We start from the raw sequence: 5850 nt of genomic DNA, 5'->3' as shown, positions 1-5850 counted from the left end.
GAGGTGAAGGGCAAGAATGGGACCCGGAGAGCTGGAATGGTCCTGGGAGCCCATAAGGACCAGCCTGGAGCCCCTTTCTCCCTCCTTCCACTGCTAAGTCTCAGCACTTCCACCCCCACCTCATTCCCCTATAACTCAGCTTCCTTATATATGTTGCCCCAACTAGCCATGTGACCTGTTAACCCTTTACAGGCTGCAGCACCTTTTCCTTGTTGCGTGTCCTGGATATGAGGCATGTTCACTTCTTTGGGAAAATAAACTTTTGTGAAAACATTGTATTGCTTTCAAGATGTTTATTAAGTGAGATAATGGCTCCAGCTGAGATCAGGGCCTCATTGCCTCATGCTCTTCTTACTATGTTCTGTAGCACACCAAGTCATTGTCATTCCATCTGACGTGGTCATGTCCTTGGAAGGAAGCACAGTCCAGGGCTTCTTGGGCTGAGAGCCCGGGAATGAGAGGAAGGTGTTACCCGGGGTTCTTTCAACCCAAACCTCTTGGTAACTTTTACTCTGTGCGAGGAGGTGTCAGGAAATAAATCAGGGGAGACACGGCTGTCCGACCGATGGATGGCTGGTGCAAACAGGACAACACAAGAATGTTTTCATTTAAAGCTAAACTTTATTTATTCTTGCGCACTTACACACGTCTGCGACAGGTTAGTAAAACACCCCCAACCTCCGATAATTACTGAAGCTGAGCGTAGCTTTTGAGTGGCACTGTGATAGGCTTCTGCTGGCCAAGCTTCCATCTGCCAGTGGGGACCCAAGATGTGTCCAGAGGGAGCGTCCCTGAAGACCCCCTCCTGAGAATTTCAACTATGTCAAACTTTCCCCCCTCTTTTATACATTAGTAATACAATGACATATCCCTTAAAGAAAACTTGCTAAGCAAGCAGGTTTAAAAGGTCAAGCACCTTCCCGAGGTTTTTTTTTCCCCAGAGTGTCCATGCCTTTGGGCCCTGACAAAAATTCCCGGGGACACGTATTAACAGACGTCTTGTTTTTGTAAACTACATGCATCAGCAATTTCAACATTCTTAGCAGGAAGGGTGCGGGATCCAGCTGCCCTGTCTGTGGCTCCCCAAACCCCCTCCCCGCCTGGCTTGGTTATGCTTAGGCCACTGCATGACCAATTTACCACCTGCTGACTTGACTCCTTTTAGCAATAAGCAAGAATGGCTCAGTATGGCCTGCTAACTTGACTGCTATTAGCAATAAGCCATAGTGGTTTAGGCACTTTACTGGTTTGCCAAAATCTCCCTGTACAAAGGGATCGATTCGAGCTTCTGGTGATGGAATAAATGCTTAGCCCATTACTGGGGTGCTCAGCTTTAATTCCTTGGTGAGAGGGGTGTGTGAAAAGCGAGAGCTAATGGGGAGGGGAGGCCACAACTGCTCCACGGGGGGAAAGTTATGATCTTCTGCTTAGTAAAAACCCTTAATGACCAGGGCAAGCGCCGCTCCTTGGGTGAGGGCGATGCAGGAAAAAACATTTATCAACAGATCTTTGAGTCTTTGGCCACTGAAATGTTACCTGATCACATGCGCCCTCCAAGATGGGAAGCCAGCTTGTCTAGCTGGACGATTTCTGTGGTTTCTGTTGAACCTGCTCCCCTCTCTGGGGATGTGGCCCAGAGTCTCTTAGTTCCTGCAGGGATGAGCTGTATGGGGCAGAGCGAACCTGCCTCCCCCGGAGTGGACTTTGCCTTGGGAAAAGGCTCCTGTGGCACCGATCCTGTGCTGCCCAAGAGGGACAGTTTGATCTCTCCAGCCATAGAGAAGGTTATTCTTTGTGCTGATCAAATCCCACTAGAGAGTCACTTTGCCCCCAAATCCTAGGACTCAGCTCCCAGCGAGCAAAACCCCCAAACGTCACCAGAGATCGCTTGGGGCTTTGCTGCAATTGCTGGCTCTGAATTCTCTGAACTTCACTTCGATTCTCTCGCCCAGTGTGCGCATTTTGTGTGCCTGGAGTTTAGTAGTCTGGAGAGGAAGTAGGTTGGGATGTGGGGGAGGGTGGAACAGGTGGGCTCTGTGCTTTTCTAGACAACTCCGTCTCCAGTGGCAGTCCTGCTCCATATAACCAGGACAGCCAGAATCATATCAGCATTGCTGCGGCTTTCTTGTTGAGCAGCGGGTGAGCGGTGAGTGTCCTCTCTGTGGAATTGTGGAAATGTTGCTTAGTGACATTTTTTACACCTTTTGAATGCTTAAATAGAGACATCTGGCCACTTTTCAGGGTTACTGGGGCGACTTCCTGCTCAACACTGGGGCCCCACTGTGCCAGGTGCTGCACAGGCACACAGGGAGAGACAGTCCCTGCCCCAAAGAGCTTACAGTCCATAAACATGTTCGTAGCTTATCACAAAGTGTGTGCTTAACCGCTTGCAAGATCACAGCGTAAATAATAACATGGGCATATAATGATAATGGTTGTAAGGTTATTTAATAAAACTGGCAATTCAATAATTGAAGACTGAAAGAAGGGTGGAAGGGGCAGGGCCGCCCGGGGGGGGGGCAAGTGGGGCAATTTGCTCCAGGCCCCGGGCTCCGCAGGGACCCCCAAGAGAACGACCGAGGCTCCCACCTCCAGCCCTCTCCTGGCACCTCAGCTCAACAAGCAGCGTTCCCGCGCGGCGCTGCAGCGTCTATCTGGCGGGCTTTCTGAGCGCCGCCCCGCTCAGAGCCGCGTGGTCAGGGGGCGGGGCTGAGCTCCGTGCTGAGCGGAAGGAGGTCAGGAGGCCGGAAGAAGGTGCGCTGCAGCTGTTCGGGGGCGCGCTGAGCTCTGAGTGAGCTGGGGGCAGGGAGTCTTGGGGCCAGTCAGGGAGGGGGCAGAGGTTGGGAGGGTGGTCAGGGGACAGGGAATGGGGGGAGGGTTGGATTGCGGGCGTTCGGGGGGTTTGTCAGGACTCAGTGGGGGGGTGGAAAGGGGTCGGGGCAGTCAGGGGACAGGGAGCAGGGGTGGGATCCCGGGGTGGTGATTGGGTGGGGTTTCTGGGGGACAGTGAGGGGACAAGGAGCAGAATGGATCAGGGATTCTGAGGAGGGCAGTTGGGGGGGCAGGACGTGGGTGGGGATCAGATGGGGGCAGGGCCAGGCTGTTTGGAGGTACAGCCTTCCCTGCCCTAAAGCTCATTCAGCAGTTTGAGGCTTGCAGAAGAGCCAAGCTGTTAGGTTTTCCATTAGGGCTACCATCCCTTTCACTTCTCAAATGCCAAATTATAGTCTAATATTTTATTTCAGTGCCATAGGAGATTCATGTCAGGGGAGGGTAGCTTCATTTAAATTAGCCACTGGAGGAAGGATCACATGAGAAGAGCAATATCCTTCCCAACCTCTACCAATGGAGACCCCCCCCCCTGCATTCCCTGAGGCTTCAGAGGGGTTAATTCAGTGGTTCACAAACTTTTGTCCTGGTGACCCTTTTCACATAGCAAACATCTGAGTGTGACCCCCCCCCCTTATAAATTGAAAACACTTTTTTATATATTTAACACTATTATAAATGCTGGAGGCAAAGCGGGGTTTGAGGTGGAGGCTGACAGCTCGCGACCCCCAGTAATAACCTGTGACCCCCTGAGGGGTCCCAACCTCCAGTTTGAGAACCCCTGGGTTAATTTAATTTTAGCACCCTGTGTCCATTCACATGCATGTGCTATTTTGAGCATTTCAGTTTTCACAACATAGGCTCATCCAGATTCTGGAACAAGCTCAAATGCTCAGTTCGTGGAGTATGTACATAAGCTATGCTAAGACAAACCCACAGTAACCGTCTCCAGTTTTTTGAGGGACCCCATGGAGCCAGTCTCTAGGAAACAGATAAATGCATGGAGGTTAAGTCCATTAATGGCTATTAGCCCAGGATGGGTAAGGAATGGTGTCCCTAGCCTCTGTTTGTCAGCGGGTAATGATGGATGGCAGGAGAGAGATCACTTGATCATTACCTGTTAGGTTCACTCCCTCTGGGGTACTTGGCATTGGCCATTGTCAGTAGACAGATACTGGGCTGGATGGACCTTTGGTTTGACCCATATGGCTGTTCTTATGTTCTAACCTAAACGAAGCCAAAGTTATGGATATGAGTCAAGGAAGCCAGCAGTGTATCAGAACCTGGAAAAATCTCTGACTGGATGGCTCAGGCGTTTGGTCACAAGCTGAGGTGGTTTAAAAGTTTTGGATTTTTTTTAAGCAGAATTTTTTGTATTGTTTCATTTTTAAACAATCAAACACAGACAGCAGCAAAAATTTGGCCACACAGTTCTGAAACCTCAACCATGTTCAGGTTTTGGCAGACGAATTTCAGCTTTTCAATTAAAAAAAAAACAACAACAAATTTTGATGGAAAGCAGACATTGTCCATGATTTTTTTTCTGCTTTTTTTTAAAACGCTTAGTTTTCGATCCAAAAAATGTTTTGATGGAAAATATTTGTCAACCCTTTCAATGAGCGTTAGTGCCTTTTAGCGGTAGCTGATGCTGAGAACCAGTGATACCTTGTAAAGAAGTTTTCTCAAAACTGGGTTTGTGCTGATATGTGGAAGGTTTATTTTTCCCAGGTCTGCCCGTGGAGGGGAGCAAGTGGGGCAATTTGCCCTGGGCCCCAAAGGGGCCCCCACGAGAATATAGTATTGCAATTTTTTTATGGAAGGGGCCCCCAAAATTGCTTTGCCCCAGGCCCCCTGATTCCTCTGGGTGGCCCTGGGAAGGGGGACCAGTCTAACAACGTCAAACCTCTTCCCCCACTGTAGGATGTCTGAGAAAACAAGCAGAAGCCAGGAAGAGAAGGGCTAGTTCAGTGGTTTGAGCATTAACTTGCTAAACCCAGGGTTGTGGGAGTTCAATCCTTAAGGGGCTGCTTAGGGATCTAGAGCAAAATCAGTACTTGGTCCTGCTAGTGAAGGCAGGGGGCTGGACTCAATGACTTTTTAGAGTCCCTTCCAGCTCTGTGAGAGAGGCATAGCTCCATATATTTTATATTAAATCCTATAATCCACTGCCATATAATCAGACTATGCTGACTAGAACAGCCCATGATTTGTAGCACCCTCCCAAATTTGCCATTCTCCCCTAAAAATTTCAGTGCTGCCAGCTCTTCTTATTTGAGCACAAGCCCCAGCTCCTGGAATCCTCGGCTTTCACTTTTTTGAAAAAAAATCTAGTAAGGGCTAATCTACACTGGAAGCACTACAGTGGCATAGCTGTACCGATGCAGCTTCTCCCACTGATAGAGCTACCACTGCTCGCAGACAAGGGCATGTGCAGAAATTTAATTTTGACCCCTTTGGGGGGGGGGGGAGGCACATTCTGTGACACCCCCGCCATCCCAGCTCCAACGGGAACTTGGTCTCTGCCCCAGAGCCAGAAGGAGCTCACTTCCTGTCACCACGGCCCCAGGCTTGGAGGAGCTCTGTGCCCCCGATGATTATTGGGCGGGGGGGGCATGCAGGTCCTTCCTTAGGATTTATGGGGCCCAATGCATATTATTAAACTGGTGCCCCTATGTCCGACGGCAGCCCAGGCTGCCCTCTCTCACACGCAGAATGTGTGGCGCCGGCACATTTGGCTCTGTGAATACAGCCCTTGCCTAAGGATACTGGGGTGTGCAGGCGCCAACCCGCTCTTACCTGCTGTCATGGGCAGTGGGTGAAGCTGCTGCTTGGGTAGGCCAACTCCCCAGCCCACCTCTTCTGCCTGTGGCCCTGTCCATACTCCACCCCTGCTCTGCCCCAGGCCCCACCCCCATTCTGCCCAGACCACAGCCCTCCTCACTATCTCCCTCCTCTCTTCCCTCCCCCTCCATGCTCACCCCCTTGCAGCCAAACCTCTGAACCCAAATGAAGCAAATGAAC

The sequence above is a fragment of the Chelonoidis abingdonii genome, chromosome 12 (genome assembly GCF_003597395.2).
Source record: "Chelonoidis abingdonii isolate Lonesome George chromosome 12, CheloAbing_2.0, whole genome shotgun sequence".
Classification (NCBI taxonomy): domain Eukaryota; kingdom Metazoa; phylum Chordata; order Testudines; family Testudinidae; genus Chelonoidis; species Chelonoidis abingdonii.
This window is presented reverse-complemented; position numbering follows the sequence as displayed.